General features: G+C 38.5%; 1 long non-coding RNA gene across 1 annotated transcript; it reads right to left on the bottom strand.

Annotated features, from left to right (window-relative positions):
* Nucleotides 1-137: 137 nt before the first annotated feature.
* Nucleotides 138-7,088, bottom strand: LOC144655203 (uncharacterized). Its single transcript, XR_013571044.1, has 7 exons — nucleotides 6,817-7,088; nucleotides 4,077-4,130; nucleotides 3,543-3,680; nucleotides 3,362-3,446; nucleotides 843-903; nucleotides 324-456; nucleotides 138-226 (listed from the first exon to the last, which is right to left on the bottom strand). It is a non-coding gene; the product is annotated as an uncharacterized LOC144655203 (long non-coding RNA).
* Between the last annotated feature and the right edge of the window lie 10,624 nt (nucleotides 7,089-17,712).

The raw sequence follows: 17,712 nt of genomic DNA, 5'->3' as shown, positions 1-17,712 counted from the left end.
ACGTAATATAACAAGATAAGTGCGCAATAGCAAACAGAAATATACCACATAATATAACAGGATTAATTTGCACCAAGCATCTGAAAAATGCAACAGAGTATAACAAGATAATTGCGCAACCCAAACGGCTTTTTTAGCTTGCTGCCTGTGATTTAGTTCCGAAACGAGTTTTCGTCGCCTGTTTGTTTTCTCCTTTATGTTCCTTCCTTTTCAAGTATTCTCAAACCTGAGAAATGAAGACCCAATTATTAAGCAGCCACAGTTGCTGAAACTGTTAAAGTTCAAAAGATTTTTTGTCTACTTTAATTCAGCCTTGTACCTACTTCAGTTTGCTGCCTTCCAAAGCTGTCAGTCTCAATCCAGGTACACATAAAGCTGGCTTGCCATTAGCGTCTTCGTCACCAAGATGTACGCTCAACTCATGCACGTTTTCGGCTAGTGGTGTATTTAGCGCAACTGATTTGAATAAACAAAATTGTGAAAAAGAATTAATTAGCATAAACGAGCATGTCTGCTCCAATCAAGTGACCGTGCCTATAGCAACGCACGAGAAAAATTTCCAAGATGAAGAAGAAGCATTAATTACATAGCATGCTCATTTTGGTATTTTCCGAGTATTTTTTAATAACTCTCCTCCGGGAATTATTCACTGATCTGGAGTGCACTAAAGTTACCAAGGTTACTCCATTTTACTAAAAGTTGAGTAACAAATGAAAGCTTGCATGATGATCTGTACACATGCTTTCCCTGTTTAGAAGTGGATGATTGGCTGTTATATTCTTGCATAATTGATCATTACTAGACACAAGTTTTACTGATTTTACGTAAACGTTTTTACTTACCAGATGTGTCTTTCTAGTTGTTGAATGCTAAGTGGGTCTTGTCGCATAATCAACCTGTATACTAAACATACCATAACAAAATTAGTAACTCATCACAAACCTTTAAAGTAATAGAATTTAACAAGATTAGGAACTCATCATACCTCGAAGGAGGTATAAATCAAAGTGAAGGAATAAAGAGACTGTTAACAGCTACTGAACTGAAACTTTATTTACCCTCGGTATTATGAGCCGTGTTAGCAAGTATATGCTAATGAATCGATCTACAATCAAACTGTAGAAATAATTATAATCCTTAAGCGTTTTTGTTTTTACTTGGCAAAGTAATTGTGAAATTTTGTTTGTTCGACTCATTTTGACGAGCAAATGCATGTTTTAATGTTTTGTAAAACAAATCCAAAACTCAACTGATATATCCTTTGCGATCGCAAATTACAAACTGTAGAATAAACCCGCAAACCAGTCGAAACAAAAACAAGTAAAAATACTCAGCAACCCTTCATAACAAGATATATAATGTCCAAGGGGTATGTCATCCAACTGCTATATTTTATTTGCATTTTTATAATTTGTATATTTGACAATCTGACAAAATTGTTGAAATCATGCACGGCTTCGCTAAGAGTTCTGACTTTTTCTACGACAGATATTGGAAACAAAAACGTATGAAGTTCATTTAGTATCTTAAGTATTAAGCAACGATAAAACAAAACAAAACAAATCTTCCATAGTTACAGTATTAAACCACACGGATCAAAAACAATGATTAACGCAGCGTGCAGCGCGAATTATTTTCGCTCAGTCACCTGCATAAAATTTTTTGAGGTCTTGACTCTGGAGCAATTAAGGAAGTATTCAACGAAACCAACTGAAAACGATCACCAAAATCCAACATTACTGCTTGTAAACAAATCCTTGTATATCTGAAAAACTGTTTAAAACTGGCCTTCTTTCCTTTTATATTATGTCACGAAGAGCTAACTTTGCGTAAAGGTACCGCTGCCAGATCTGTGATAATTACTACCAACTGCCAGATTAAGATGTTTTTGAGCTTTGACAACTCAACTTTTGAACTTTGACAACTTTTTTTTATTGACACTTATAGTGTGTAAAGTAAATTAAGTACATTAAACAAAATTTTTGAATTTCGATGCGTACGCAAAGAAGAACCCAACTAACATTATTTTACAAATTCTTCATGTGACGTCCGATTTTAGGCTTGCCTTAATCTGTCAAAATCTTGCCTTTAGTAAATCTAGTTCCACAGAATGAAATGTAAATTAAGCTAGCTAGTCATTCACTTTTGTGAAAAAATGTTAGCTGACAAGAGTTCCGTTTCTTTGTTGTTTAAAGGGTTTTGATACAGATTCTCACAGCCTTTTGAACTGCCCAAATTTATATTTGTTTCGTAGGAAATTAAACCTTAAAATATGGTCCACTTTTCTTTTATTAACATTTGCTATGCAAGTTCACTGAAATTGTGCCAGATGGCTTAGAATGAAAATGTTTTCCAGCTAGAAAACTTTATAGGGCTAACCGGGCTAAAGTTTTTTTCCGCCCGTCTTAAAAAGCAAGCATTTACAAACAAAAGTACCGGTAAAATGCAGTTAATGGAACGTGACGCCGCAGGGGTTGCTTGCGTGCAATGTTGTTTTCCTGTATTAATGAATTGTGAATGCTTTCTAGTCATGGAACTCAAAACAGACGTCTTTCATGTCTGAATTTTTATCTATATGTAACAGATACAACCATAGTAGCAATGTAAGCTTTTCTGGGATTGGTTTAAAGCATAAAAGCTCTCATTCATGGCTTGTACTTTAGCACGTAATGTCTAAGTAGTTTATAGTACGAGCTCACCTATTGGCAATGTTTACAGACACTGTCTTGACCTAAAAGCAGCTGATCGCTATCCCAGTTTCATTATTCTAGCAGTCTTTGCACGAACACTTGTTTTTTCTAGAGCTGTATTCGTAGTTTTTCCCACCCTCCCTCCCTTTGGAGAAGGGCATTTGCTTTAAATAAATATGGGTCACACTTTGTGGTTCGGTTAAGTCTGCGTAGCGACTTCCCCCAAGCTTTTGGCATTATTTTGTCTTGAAATTCTATACCTTTGCCTGAATCTTGTCCGATCCAGCCCGTGCGGTGCTGGGGAGATAAGTACAAAGGCTCTGCCAATACTCTTATCCTAATCCCCAAGTTTGCGGGGAGATAAGTGAGGCTTGTATTTTTTCGTGCACAGCCCGAAGTTGCAAACTAACCTGCCACAGAGCTGAATCGATATTTATAGTGAGTGGGTCGTATTTTGATTTCTATCCGCAAGTTAAGGTTGTATCTTCCTTTTAGGTGTTCAGAGATACATTGTAAAAGTTATTCATGAATTCAGTTGGCTACCAATAATTTCAGAGCAGCTTGGTCTGAGAATCTGCGAATTCCTGACCTCGTGACGAATACGCTATATATAGGATATTCAGAGAAGCTGAATAAACGAACAAGCCCTGAAAAAGTCATGGCTTATTTACCTTGTTGCCTGTGGTTTTCTTCCGCAGTTTTTGTAGCCTGTTTGTTTTCTCCCTTGTGATACTTTCCTTTCAAGTACGCGCAAACCTTAGAAATGAAGACCCAGTTAATAAACAGCCACAGTTGCTGAAACTGTTACAGTTCAAAACCTTTTTGTCTTCTTTAATTCAGCGTTGTACCTACCTCATCTCGCTGCCTTCCAAAGCCGTCACTCTCAGTCCAGGTACTCATATTTATAAAGTTGGCTTGCCGCTAGCTTCTTTGTCATCAAGATGGACGATCAACTCATGCACGTTTTCGCTCCTGGTGTATTGGGGGCAACTAATTCGAATAAACAAAATTGTGAAAAAATTAGCATAAACGAGTCTGTCTGCTACAATCAAGTGACCGTGCCTATAGCAACGCACAAGAAAAATTTCGCAAGATGGAAAAGAAACATTCATTGCATAGCATGCTCATTTTAACATTTTCCGGGTATTTTAATTTCAACTCTCCGCAGGGAATTATTCACGGATCTGGAGTGCACTGAAATGCCAAGCACTGAAGTTACCAAGGTTACTCTATTTTACCAAAACTTGAGTCACAAACGAAAGTTTGCATGATCATCTGGACACTTGATTTTCATGTTTAAAAGTGGATGATTAGCTGTTATTTCTCGCATAATTGATCGTTACTAGACACAAGTTTTACTGATTTTACATAACCGTTTTTACTTACCAGATGTGTCTTTCTAGTTCTTGAATGCTAAGTGGGTCTTGTCGCATGATCAACCTGTGTAGTGAACATACCAGAATAACTTAGTAACTCGTCACAAACCTTTAAAATTATTAAGACGGAATCCACCAGGAAGTCAAGTAAAATTTATTGAAGTTGAACAAAAATCGAGTACCATCAAATAATTTAATTTATATCATCAGCGGGCTATTTGCAACCCTTAATAAAAGATATTAAGATATAATTATCCGTGATAACACCAACAACAATTTATTAGCAGAGTCTGAGAAAATGACATTGTCGAATTCATTGGAGCTTTAGGCAAAAAATCAAGTGTAGCATGCAATTTTGAATAACCGGCACGCATACATGCATGCACAGGCGATGACGCTTTACAATGATCCCAGAAATTGCATTTTTCTTATTCATTTTAATTTTTATTTGCCTTGACTACAAAACGAACCTCCAATACATTACAAACCTACAGTATGATAAGATAAATACATTAAATCATTATGAACTTCGTCATTTAGCAACAGAAAGGCCCAGGATTTATTTCCACACCAAGTCGATACTGAAGATTGTGTGACATTTCCGTATTGAAATGGTCTGAAATGTAATGAAGTCAACACCGCTTACTAGAATCACTTCCATGCATTTATGCAACTTAATTATCAAACAAAACATTTTAGATCAGCTAAATCAGCAATAGGGTAGAAGTTCTTTCTGAATTCTGGCTTCTCGTACAAAATAGGAATACGGATACCGTCACTGTTTTTTGAACCCAAAACTCTGTTTAACTGTACATTAGCGTTTTGCCGATGGATGCTCTCTTAAAGTTGATTCAGTACTCATGACAATCAAAGATGGCGTACCGAAACTGAGTAAACAACAAAGTGCCTAGTTTCCAGTGCTACTCGGTTGGAGTAATCGTAACATTGCCCGTCCATGGGCCACAGCATATAGGCGTCACCGCCTAAAAATCGTCTATAAGCGATTCGGTGGAACTTCGAAATTGGTTTTCGATGCTTGGTGTTGTTAGAAAAGATTTCTTTTGATAAGATAGTTGAATTCCAGACGGATTCCAGTTAAAACCTAACAAGATTAGGAACTCATCATGCCTCCAAAAAAGATTTTGACCAAAGTGAAGGACTAAAGAGACTGTTAACAGCTAAACAAATAAACTGTAGAATAATTTCAAAACGTTTTTGTTGTACTTGGCGAAGTAAATTGTGGAATTTTGTTTGATTTTAAAGAGCAAATGTTCTTTATATTAAACGTTTTGTAAAACAAATCAAAAACGAGACTGATATAACTCATTTGCGATAACAAATTGTAGAATAATCCTGCAAACCAGTCAAAACAAAAACAACAAGTAAAAATACTCAGCAACCCTTTATAACAAGTTTTTTTCCGCCCGTCTTAAAAATCAATATTTATAGTGACTGTCGTATTTTGATTTCTATCCGCAAAAAATCAAGTTTAGCAATTTTGAAAAATCGTCTATAAGCGATTCGGTGGAATTCAGTGGAACTTCGAAATAATTGGTTTTCGATGCTTGGTGTTGTTGGAAAAGATTTTTTTTGATAAGATAGTTGAAGCAGTAACAGAAAAGCTGGCAATAAGATGTAAATAATTTTGATACATAACACTACTTCCAGACGGATTCCAGTTAAAACCTAACAAGATTAGGAACTCATCATGCCTCCAAACTGACTGATATAACTCGTTTGCGATAACAAATTGTAGAATAATCCTGCAAACCAGTCAAAACAAAAACAACAAGTAAAAATACTCAGCAACCCTTTAACAATGTCATCCAACTGCTATATATGGCAATGTTGTGATAGCAAATGTAAAAATAGCAGCGAAATATTTTCTTCACAAGTTTGCTCAATTCAACATGTGTGTTCACTTTAATATCTGCAACAATGATGTGTGTTTAATATCTACAACGCACAGCCAAATGCAAAGAAAAACAGAAAAGCTCATTGTAAATGCCGGTAAATTAGGAATGAATGTCAACATCCCAAAGACCAAAGTATTAAAGGTTAATGGTAAAGTGAACAGTCCAATCTCGCTCGGAGGTGAAGATATTGAATCAGTAGAGGAGTTTTGTTATCTGCGCAGTGTCATCAGCACAGATGGTGGAACGGATAAGGATATTAGTGTTAGGATCGGCAAGGCCAGGTATGCATTTAGGGCCTTACAACCAGTATGGCTCTCAAGGCAGCTCTCTCTAAACACCAAGCTCATGATATTTTTCACCAATGTCAAGTCCGTTCTTCTTTATGGTTGTGAGACCTGGCGTTCAACTAAGGCCCTTCACAATAAACTGCAAGTTTTTGTCAACAAATGTCTCAGATACATCTTGGGAGTCCGGTGGCCGAACGTAATATTTAGCAATGAAGAGCTGCTAAGAAGGACCAACATGGAATCCGATCCATTGTAACATCAGTTAAGCGAAGGAAATGGCGCTGGATTGGCCACACTCTCAGAAGAGAATGTAACAGTGTGACAAGACAAGCCTTGCACTACTACCCACAGGGAAAGAGGAAAGTTGGACGACCAAGGAACAATTGGAAGCGATCCATGCTGCAGGAGTAGGCTACTCCTGGGAAAGAGCCAAAGCACTAGCAAAGAACCGTGTACGCTGGAGGAAACTGGTGGACGCCCTATGCTCCCAAGGGGGTGAAAAGGAACAGTGATGAACGTTAAGAAACAAGAAAGTAATACTACATACATGCCACTTATCGACACTCAGATGCTTTCTTTTGAAGAATTTGTTCTTCCTCGCTGCACTTCAATCCTTCGATCGACATGTATTGTTGCTTTGAGGCGCGCTGAACTTAGCCAATGCATCGTGGTGTATTCTTCGTGAAACGTGTAAACAGGTTATCAATAAAGTCATTCAAAGGCTAGAGCTGTTCAAAGTTCATGGAAGGACAGTCTGCATGAAATAAATTTAACTGGAAAATAAACAGCGGCCATTTTGAATTTCTACCTTTGAGCCTGCCGTTTCAGTCAGCGGTACGGCCGTTCCAGTCAGGTACGTTATGTACGGGGAACTATCATGTCCCCAATAGTAATTACCGTAATGATTCGATTTAGCGCCCTCCTTCCAATAAGCGCCCCCTTCCGAAAAAGCTCCCCCCCTTCGAATGTGTTTTTGTAAATAAGCGCCTCTATTCCAATAAGCGCCCCCATTCTAATTACCGCCCCCATTCTTATAAGCACCCCTATTCTAATAAGTGCCCCTTTTGAGTAACTGCAGGAGCCGATTGGTTGTCGGAGCTTAACGAGTCAGTGGGAGTCTGGAATTCGCGGTAAATTCAAATCTAAAAATAATTTCGTCTGTGAAAACGCCGTGACAGGAATATAGGTCAGTTGCACGCTCCTAGTAATGGGCTCCTAGTAACTGCCCCTATTGAAGTCATTGACGACAACTAGATAAACTCTTGACCGTTCACCGTACAGTGCGTGTATATATTTACTGCTAAAATGAACAATTATTTTAAAAGTAACTGAATTTTTTTACAATTTCTGACTGTTTCCTGTTATCTTTTTCCGTTGGTGGAAGACCTGATGCATGGGAGACTAGAACTCTGAGAACTGGGAACTGAACCTTGCAGTAAGAAAATTTCTGACGTTCCGTCAATTTCCGAAGAGATTCTCCGGAAAAAAATACTGTTCCATTTGACTTTCACCGAAACAGAGTTCTTGATTTTTCAGGGTGCCACCCTGAAGAAGGCAGTATTGCCGAGACGGCGGAGCAGTTTTATACCGCCATTTAGGGCCTGTTCATATAATTACATGGCCGGTAGCGAAAACGAAGACCCCTGAAAACGAAGACCTAAGACCTAAGACCCGAAAACGAAGACCCCCTTATTTTATTAATTTTTGCCCTTTGTTTATCTTTGTTATCTATGAACACGGTATTAATAATTACCGGCATATTAATTCCTTCGTCTTTGAGTGGTATTTACAAGTTTTGCCAGGGAAACTGGGCTTTTGTTTCATCGTTATGGCGGCTATTGTTTCATCGTTTATGGCCCGTTTTAGATTGTCCGAATCCTGGTAAATATAAATATCAGATCGAGCCGAAAACGAAGACCCGAAAACAAAGACCCGAAAACGAAGACCCGAAAACGAAGACCCGAAAACAAAGACCCGAAAACGAAGACCCGAAAACAAAGACCCGAAAACAAAGACCCGAAAACGAAGATCGACCCGAAAACAAAGACCCGAAAACGAAGACCCGAAAACGAAGTTGTTAATTTATGAAAAGAAGCAAAAACGTAGATTGCAGATATGGGAGACGAGCGGCAGCAGCATCATCGCTAATTTGGCCGGATTAGCTGGCTTTTGCAGTACACGTTGCTGCAAATGGCTATTGTTTCCATCTTCTTCATCAATCGAGGCATCTTAGGGCCTGTTTACATGGAGGGAGGGTGCCCCGGCTAACCGAGTTACCCGGCTAGAAGGGATAAAACCTAGCCCGCCTTTACATGCAGAATTCACAACCTTCTACCCGAGTGAGACAGCGTCATTGAGCGGTCACGGCGTGGGAAAACAATGTAGTCAAATATTAGAATATTAGGCTTTTCTCTTAATTTTTATTTATGTTTTTCTGTACCGCCATTTTCGTGTATTCCACGATTTATTATTACTGTTGCTCTATTTTCGCTAATAATTTTGATTACCTTTTGGTCGTTTATATTTTTCCTTAACTTCATTTATTTACCGCGCAAAACTTTCCCGCCCGGGACGCCCCGGCATAACCTTTACATGGACCCGCCTGGGCCCCGGGCAGAGACCGAGTGCCCCGGCAAGGCGGGTTACCCTTCTACTGAAGGCTTCAATACATTTTCTTAGGAAACGTATGAAAAGTTGGCTCGCCCAGGGTAGCTCGGTTAGCCGGGTAACTCGGTTAGCCGGGGCACCCGCCTTCCATGTAAACAGGCCCTTACACATTTGAATTTCTTGGTAAGCATGTACAGCTTACGAAACAACCAACCGAGGAAAAAGTCACGGGCCAGAAAGCCAAAGCCAAAGTTTTTGTCTGCCGCCTTGTTTTATTTATCGCGTACTTCACCAGCTGCAACATGATTGGCTTAAAACATTAGCGATAACCAATCACAACAGAGACGTAAAAAAGCTATTCAAATCTGCGACTGGTCTAAATTTGCACGATCCGTGTAACACCACTGCAATCTGTAACAGAATTTGCACGGATCCATGTAAACAGGCGGTCCAGGAACAAAATTCATCCGTGCAAAAATTTGTCCGGACCCGTGTAAACGGGGCCACAATGTATATCCCTCGTTCTAAAAACGTGCAAACCCAAACACGCTTTAGAAAATGCATATTCTTCGACACAGTAAACACAATGTATATTCTTCGTTCTAAAAGCGTGTGATGGCCCAAACACGCTAAACGCAGTGTATTCTTCGTTCTATAAAAAGTGTGTTAGCGGAACTCGCTAAACACAACACGGTAAACACAATGTATATTCTTCGTTCTTAATAAAGCGTGTGATGGCCCAAACACTAAACGATTTATTCTACGTTCTATATAAGTGTTTTAGCGAAACTCGCAAAACACAACACGCTAAACAAATCATTCTCTTCTTTTTTTCCTCTCCTCTCTTTCTTTCCCTGTTTTCGGTCGCCGTACTTTTTTCCTTTCTTTTTTCTGCTTTTTTCCTTTCTTTCTCCTCCGCTTGTTTACTTTTTTTATAATCCTGCTACGGCTCTTTTTTTTTTCCTTTATTCTAGCAGGCGATTCTTCTGTAGGTTTAACTATTTGAAAATATTTATTTTATTTGCGAAAGTGCTATTTCTCTGGTGTTCTTACGGCTGGTGCCTGCGTAGCAGGTACCGTAGTTCTCAGCGCGCGTATTCTCGCGTCGCGCCTCTTTTAAACACAAAAAACTCTGCTACGCAGGCTACGGGTTTGACAGATTGATAATTACAATTTTTAACGTTAATGTACAATGTAGGCAATAAATGAGGTTTAATCACTGTTTTTAAATACAACACGCGATGGTTAAAATGTTTCCGTCCACGGTAGTTGCATTTGAACTTTTATAATCTCCAAAATAAAACTGTGTGTTTTTAAAAATAATTTTATGTAGGGTCAATTCTTCGAGGCTAAGAAATTAATTTGAGAAAAAATACGGTCAAGGATATTTGGAAAAAAATTTTTATTAAGTAACATTACATTTGTCGTTAGAAGCAAAAACTTTTGACTTTCTTTGTGTATATGCATATTTTAGTGAGCGTCGCTTTGTATTGATGTTATTCCTACGCGGAGCGAAAATGCGTGCCAAATAAAATATAAACGGTATGATTTGGAATAAATCATCGGTCAAAAATTACTATAAACACAATCAACACTAAAAGGAAGCATTTACCCGACTTCAGCATTCTCATAAGTCAAGAAAACTCTATTTGAAGTCAACAGTCCGCTTTTGATTTTATTTTTAGAATTTTTTAGATTTTTAGAATTAATTTTAAATTTTTTAGTTATTATATATGTACATATTGTATTTTTACTTATTTTTACCCGGGGGGGGGGTACTCCTATATGGCCTATACGGGGAGGCTCCGCTCGAAAGGGGTACCTTTTTCAGGCTTCAGGTATATAAAAGGGTAGGGATTTCACAAATTTAGGTATATCAAAGGGTAGCGAAAACTTTCATAATGATATTTTAAAAGGCCTTTACATTAAATATTTCGAGCAGACGCAACTTTTGGATGCATCGTCTTAATTTATTAACCCTTTGACGCCCAAATGTTCCTCAAAAAACGCATTTTTTTAGCCGCTAAACTATTTTGGTGCTATGGTCTAGATTTACCTAACTTTGCTGAGGACTTTTTTACACTTCACAACATTTCATAAGATTCTGTGTAAAGAATTTTACTTTTGGTGCTCGCTTAGCTCTTGTGACTGATATTAAAATGACGTCCTGTAGGGCGATCTCTATAGATTCTTTACGTTCACTGACGTGTTAATTAATGTGTCACAGTTTTACTGCACCTCAAATAGCGCCTGAATGCGCGTTTAGGAGTGAAAGGGTAAGCGCTTAAAATGAAAGAAAATCCCGTTTTAGGTAATGTGATGTCGTGTAGGTATATGAGGGGTGCCTTTTTAAAATAAAGGTATACAAAAGGGGTACTTTTTCTATCAAAATGGATATAAAGGGTAAGGGGTTGATCCTCGGGCGGAGCCTCCCGTACAAAACTTTTTCGAGTACCCCGGGATTTTTAGACGTTGGTGTGATATCCGTATGGCTTTTTACCGACATATTAAATGTAGATGTAGTGTAGATGTCTCTTCGTCGTAATAGGACTCAAAGTCGAAGATTATTTTCATCGCTTTGAAGACCTTGATGTTCATTTTTTCGGCGGTCGAAATTCTGTAGGGTATTCTTTTCGATTTATATTCCCTTAAGTTGTATTTATCGGTAAAGGGATGAATGACCACATTGAAAATTTTAACAGCGAGCCGCGTGGACGCCATTTTGGTCATTTGCTCTCTAGAAGGAGTGAGAGACTGGGAACCAGTTGGGAAGAAAATAAACCCAAATATGGGGTAACTTACACCAAATATGGTAAAAAAGTCCCTTACGAGAACTTAGATTTCTCTTTACCTCTACCTACGGCTCTCTGCCGCCTCACAGCCTCGCCTCTTGGCTCGGCTATCTCGTTGGCAAAATACTTTTAGGTTTACCCCGATATAACGAATTTTCGGCATATTTCCCGCAAAATTATAATTTTGCGCTAAAGTATTGACTTACGTATACTTCATTCGCGTTATGAGTTTTGCGTTAGATTAGCCCGGGATTTTGCGGCGAACAGTCAACCGATAACAATATATAAAATTTAAATTATTTTTTTTCTTTTCTTAATTAAGGATCTAAAAAAAAAGATAAAACACCGGGATTTAATCAGCATGGTCATCACGCAGGTGAGTAGTTTTCTCCTAAAAGAGGGAAGGTGGAGAATGATATAATAATATTGTTGTAAAAAAAAATATTTGCATCAGGGCTGCAACTACCTGCTAACAGACCATTTTCCCCCCAAAAAATGTTTGGCACGGCTCCAGTTAAAATGGTATGGACTAACTCTTGAGTAGGTCGAAGCGCGGGTTAAATTTTGGTTCGGCATGGACGAGGCAAAAAAGTCGCTCACTGCAAATTTATCCATGTAAAACCATTTTTTAGTACGCGTACCATGTAACCTTTACCCAACCCGTGCCAACATTTTGTCTCAAATCTGTTGCAAATAGTGGATAAATTCGTAATCCTGCGAATCCTGCGTATCCTACAAAAGAGGGTAAAATCTCAAAAATTGAAGCTGTTACAAGCCGTAACATGCATTTATTAAATTTCATTTACTAGTAAAGCTAAAATAATTGAATTTATTTATTGCAGGTGGTTTGGAAGAAAACTACTAAAGTGGGAGTGGCTCTCAAGAAAAGAAATAGAAGGAATAGATACATGTGGCACGCTATTCCCACCTGAAATTGGCGTGGCCAATTTCAACAGAACATGGGGCGATTGGTATGTTGATACTTGAGTGATTTAATGGGGGTCCTTCTTAACTAAGATCTACTTCACTTTTAGCCTCAAAGGTCAAAACTGGGGTATCTTTGATCTTTTTTATCTCGATTTGTTATTGGTACTATAATCGGTACTTTAAGAGTTACCTCAACGCAAGTAGTGGAGCTGTGATAGAACATTAAAGAACCGTATGTCTAAACCATACGAGCCACCTAATTACCTAAAAGAACGGTTTTTAATCGAGTGTCGTAAAAAAAACCTGAAGTCATCATTCTGGCCAATTAATAAGACATCTACGGCAAAAAACTAAGTAATGTGTAGCGACGCGAAGTGCAAAAAATGTGTTGGCAAATATTAATACGATTGATTTGTCGGGAAAGGCGCAGCAATTACGACAATAACACACTTTATTGTACCCATAATAAAGTTTTTGAATGAAATTTAAAATAATAAAATTAAATATTTAATAAAAGGGTACCAGCTCCCTGAAATAACCAAAGAGCTAAAAATATCCCGAAGCTGGATTAAATAAAAGTAAATTAAATATTGATAGTGGTGGTACAAGATGGTTATAACAATCACAAACGTTGTAAAGCAACACTCAAGTAAAAACCGACGATCAGTTTTATTATTTAATTTGTTGTTTATTTATGCACTCCTCTATTGGCACAGCGGAAGGAAACACACTGACACGTAAAAGAGTATTATTTTATTTGTGGCAATTGCCTACTCAGCTCGTTAAGTATATTATAAAAAAATATTTCTTATCTGTACAGTTGAGGGCCGTACCTAGAATTTTGTCTGCGGGATCAAACTCCGCTAAACTTCGCTGCGGGGACAAATCAATATAGCTACAAGAAAAAGAGAAAATAAAATATGTTAAAATTGTTTTCCTGGCGGGAGCAACTGCTCCCCCTGCCCCCCTGCTAGGTACGGCCCTGAGTATCTATTAATAATTAACGAGATATCTCCTCGGCAGAGGCTCCTTAAAAAATTAATGGAGGGGGAAGGAAAAAAAAGAGCACAAAAAATGAACAATCGTATGAAAAGGCCTCTGCGGAGGAGAGATATTAAAGAGAACTTAATAATCATGCTAAATTTCTCTTTATTGTCAATTTTTTGATCAAGCTTAAGGTTTATGATATTGTAGTACAATAAAAAAAGCTCAATAAAAGTTACGTGCATGTGCGTAAATTTAACAATCATGTTTTCAGCCGGAATAGGTTGTGTCGCTGTTAGGATCTTCTCCGATGAAGGAGGGAAAAAAGGAAAACGCGGGAAGATGAGAGAAAATTGGGAAAGGAGGATAAGGAGACCTTAAAAAAACTATTATTAAGACCGCCAATGTGATATCATCTCTGATCAGTATTAATTTTGTGATACTGCTGTACCCCGAATTTCTTATTTTGGTTTGCGAAAAAAGCAATGCGAGATGTGTAATGATCTAAACGTAATAGTTATGTCGGGCTAGTAAGCTGATTAGTTTGAGCATGCCGTTGTAGACGTTATAGAGAGCAGGAAAACAGGCTCGTCCTAAAGCCCACATGATTGCCTAGATTGCCTAGTCATGTGGTCCTCAGAGCCTCTTGTTTCTTGTGCACAGACTCCGTTGACTAAGAGGGACAAACAGCTTTGGGGACGACATTGGGTAGACTCATCCGGGTTGAGGAAAAAGAAGAATTTTTATGCCTAAGGGAACAGTTAATGTTATGCCCAGTCTTATTTCAATATGTTTGGGTGGGGAGAGAGAAACAACGGCTGAACCCGCACTAGTTTTGATCGTCAAAAATGTTTCTATAACCCTCCCCTCCCCCGAAATAACTTGCCCTCTTGCAGATCCTCATGGCTAAATCTCACTGACGGAAGAAATGTAAGACGTTTTTGGCGGCGCGATTTATACCTTCGTACCTTTTTGGTACGTTGGTAGCATATCGGAGTGGTCGGCTGGATTTTGGCGGACGCAGTCACAAAAACCCTGGCGAGACAAACGAGCCTGATAGCGCGGGACCAGTACGATAGGTATTACCGTACCAATTCGCAAAAATCCGGTTATATTTATCGCTCTGTTGAAGCCATGCTTGCTAGTACGTACTGAATTGTGTTGACTTGGTCTTCAACACTTTTACCAATTCGACTTCTGCTTTTTTTCCACTCTTTGTTAGAGTTTCTTCTTTGCGTTTTTATCGTAGGACTATATTTTTTTGTCCAAACACTTTCACAGCGTGGTTACGTGAGGCGCATGCGTAAATATCAGTTTCATTTGAAAATGGTTTGGAGAAATAACTGTGCTCATTTGCGTGTCAATTTGATGGCACAGCTTATTCAGAGTGCAGATGAAGACTATATCTGCAACTCAATCATACTGAGTCGGAATTATCAGATGTTCAACGTATTGTCAGCAAAATCGAATACTTTCTTCACGAAGGCGAGAAATAAAAACAAATTTCAGACACGGACATGTCTTGCTGAATACAGGAATGCCGCTCTAACCAGATAAACGGCGACTGTAATCAAAATTGCAACCCTGACGGTTTCAAAGAGAAGAACCTCGGGGAATGGTTCAGCCAGCTTTACAGCCTTAGTCAGCAGTGGTTGGTCAATGTTTGGGTCGGTGCCTGGGAGCCGGCGCACTCTGGACTCAAGATTGGCTCAAGCGCGAACCATTCTCATCCATATAGCCCTTTCCGTTTCTCTTAGCAGACAGGCAGGATCTTAGCTCGAAAATAGAGGGTGCTAGGCAATTAGATTTCAGTCCTTGATTCTAGGACTTGTGGTTTTTATGTCCTTGCATGCAGTCGTGGTCTTTCAAAAGAATGTATGAAGAGTCATTGCGTTTTTGACTTTTATTCTTTTTCAAACAACAATAAAAAAAATTTATTTTCTTCGGACCCTTTTTTCTCTCCGCTTTGCCGGCTCGGCATACGGCTATGGGGATTGATGCGCGCAAAAAAATTATAATTTTTCAATGAAAGAGAATGGGAAAAAGAAAAATTCTGGTCCCCGACGGAATCGAACTCTCCTCCCAGATACCGGTTGGGCGCTACACTCCCAACTGAGCTACGAGGTCGTGGCTGGGCCATTTACTAGGTTGATATGTGACACGCGTCCTGCATACTGCTAGGATCAGCAATGTCGAAATCATCAAGTGTGTTGTAATAGTAAGATGGTGAATTTCGTACCATATATAACCTTATTCTACCATAGTTTCAATCGTTAGAGCTCAGGGGCCGTTTCTCAAAAGCCTGAAAGAATATTCGGGATAATAAAGCGAGTTTAGTTTTCTGTGCGATAAAATTAAGAACTATTTTATTAAATAAATGTCAGCTTTGTGATCATAAGTTTTATGTTGTTGCCATGCTTTCCGGGTGCGAAATATTTTGCGACTACCGAGAAACGGGCCCCTGGTCGGTGTCGTCAGTTCCGTCCTTGGGCAAGACTAACTTTACCCATGTGTATAAAAGGGCACCGGCGAATTAAAGCTAACGAATGCTGGGGGTAAATAACAAAGCTTGCCTCCATTTAGGACGGAGTGAAATTACTTTGAGTCACTTAAAATCAGCACCGGCTATTTGTAGCCATTGGGCCTAGAAGCGGGCTAAGTTTTCTTTAGCAGCAAAAGCTCCCTTGAGATGTATGTATGTTTTCGCCTTAACTGAAATTTATGATTAACACACCAAAGCGCGCATTGAGTAGAAAAGTACGTTGATTAATCGTCGCATTCGAAACTTGGGCTACAGAGTACTTGTGCGAACGATGCACATATATATGTTCTGATTATAAACTTTTTTTTTCTAGCTAGCGCTTGGCGTGTCTGTATTTTCGTTTTATAAATCAAAAATAAAGACAACGAAATAACGGTCAATTTTAGTTCCTTTTTCTCCTTTCTCTTTTCTTTGTAGAACTCAAATACCATTTTAAGCAGTTTAATAAGTTATTTTCTCTCTTTGCAAAAACACGTCTGAAGCAAAAATTTTTTTGCGACTGAAAACTTTCTTTTATACATAACAAAGGGAAGATGTGCGTGCAAAAAGCAATAATTTGTTTTAGTTGTGTCTGATGCAGCGCGCGCGCTCAAGCGCAAAAAATAACTTCTTGATTATTTAAACACTCGATGTGGTGGGCTGCATTTAGTTTTTAAACTTATTGATGTATTATATATGTCAAACCGGCTATTCACCAAAATTGCCTACTGAAATATATTTTTCATTATATGAACTGCGGATAGAATAAAATGAAGAGAGATCCTCGCAGTAAACAACTCTTACCAACAAATCAACTCGAGAGCTCTGAATATACAAAAATTATACCGCTTGCAGGCTACACCATTTTATTCTTACTAAACTTTTTGTTTGGTAACGTTCGCGTTTCTTGTGTGCCTTTTGAAGATCCTTTGTCCGCGGCCAATGTCATTCATGGCCGTTTATCAGTGCGCACAATGCTTTTTTATTTCAAATTGTGCGCCCCGCCTTATTTAAATCAACGTAAAATTTCATTTACGGACTACATTAATTTTTTTTGCATTCTTGCAGTCTCCGGAAAAGTCGAAATCTGTTCCATCGTTCCATTCGCCACTGGATTTTCCGGATTTTTGGCGATGGAACTGGGTACGAAAATGTACCCAGCGCCCCCACCGCCTTCTGAGCGCGGCAAATGGTTTTCTCGCTACGTCTTTTTGACACTTTTGCTGTGTTGAAGCGAGCACGAGGACAAGCAGCTAAAATACTGTTTGTGTTGTGGACGATTCTCCTTCTGTTCTCTCTATTTCAGTTTAATTTTTTTTGTTTGTTTTTTTCTTTCCTTTCGCTTTAACGGCTTAATACCTCAGTTCACGACTATTCGGCGCGAACAAGCAGATAAGCTTATAAACTACGTCATTTTCTACCCTTTAGGTTTTCTTCGTCGAGTCGACTTTCTTTTTTATATCTGCGGGAGTTCCATTTTTTTACTTTTTCTTTTTACGTGCACTCTTTATACCTCGTTATTAACGTTAATACTTATTCTTTTTTTTTTTCAGGGTGAAATTAAATAACTCACAACTATACTTCAGTAGAGAAACATCTTCATTTTTTTGTA

The sequence above is a fragment of the Oculina patagonica genome, chromosome 5, assembly GCF_052425735.1.
Source record: "Oculina patagonica isolate OP01 chromosome 5, crgOcupat, whole genome shotgun sequence".
Lineage (NCBI taxonomy): Eukaryota > Metazoa > Cnidaria > Anthozoa > Scleractinia > Oculinidae > Oculina > Oculina patagonica.
This window is presented reverse-complemented; position numbering and strand designations above follow the sequence as displayed.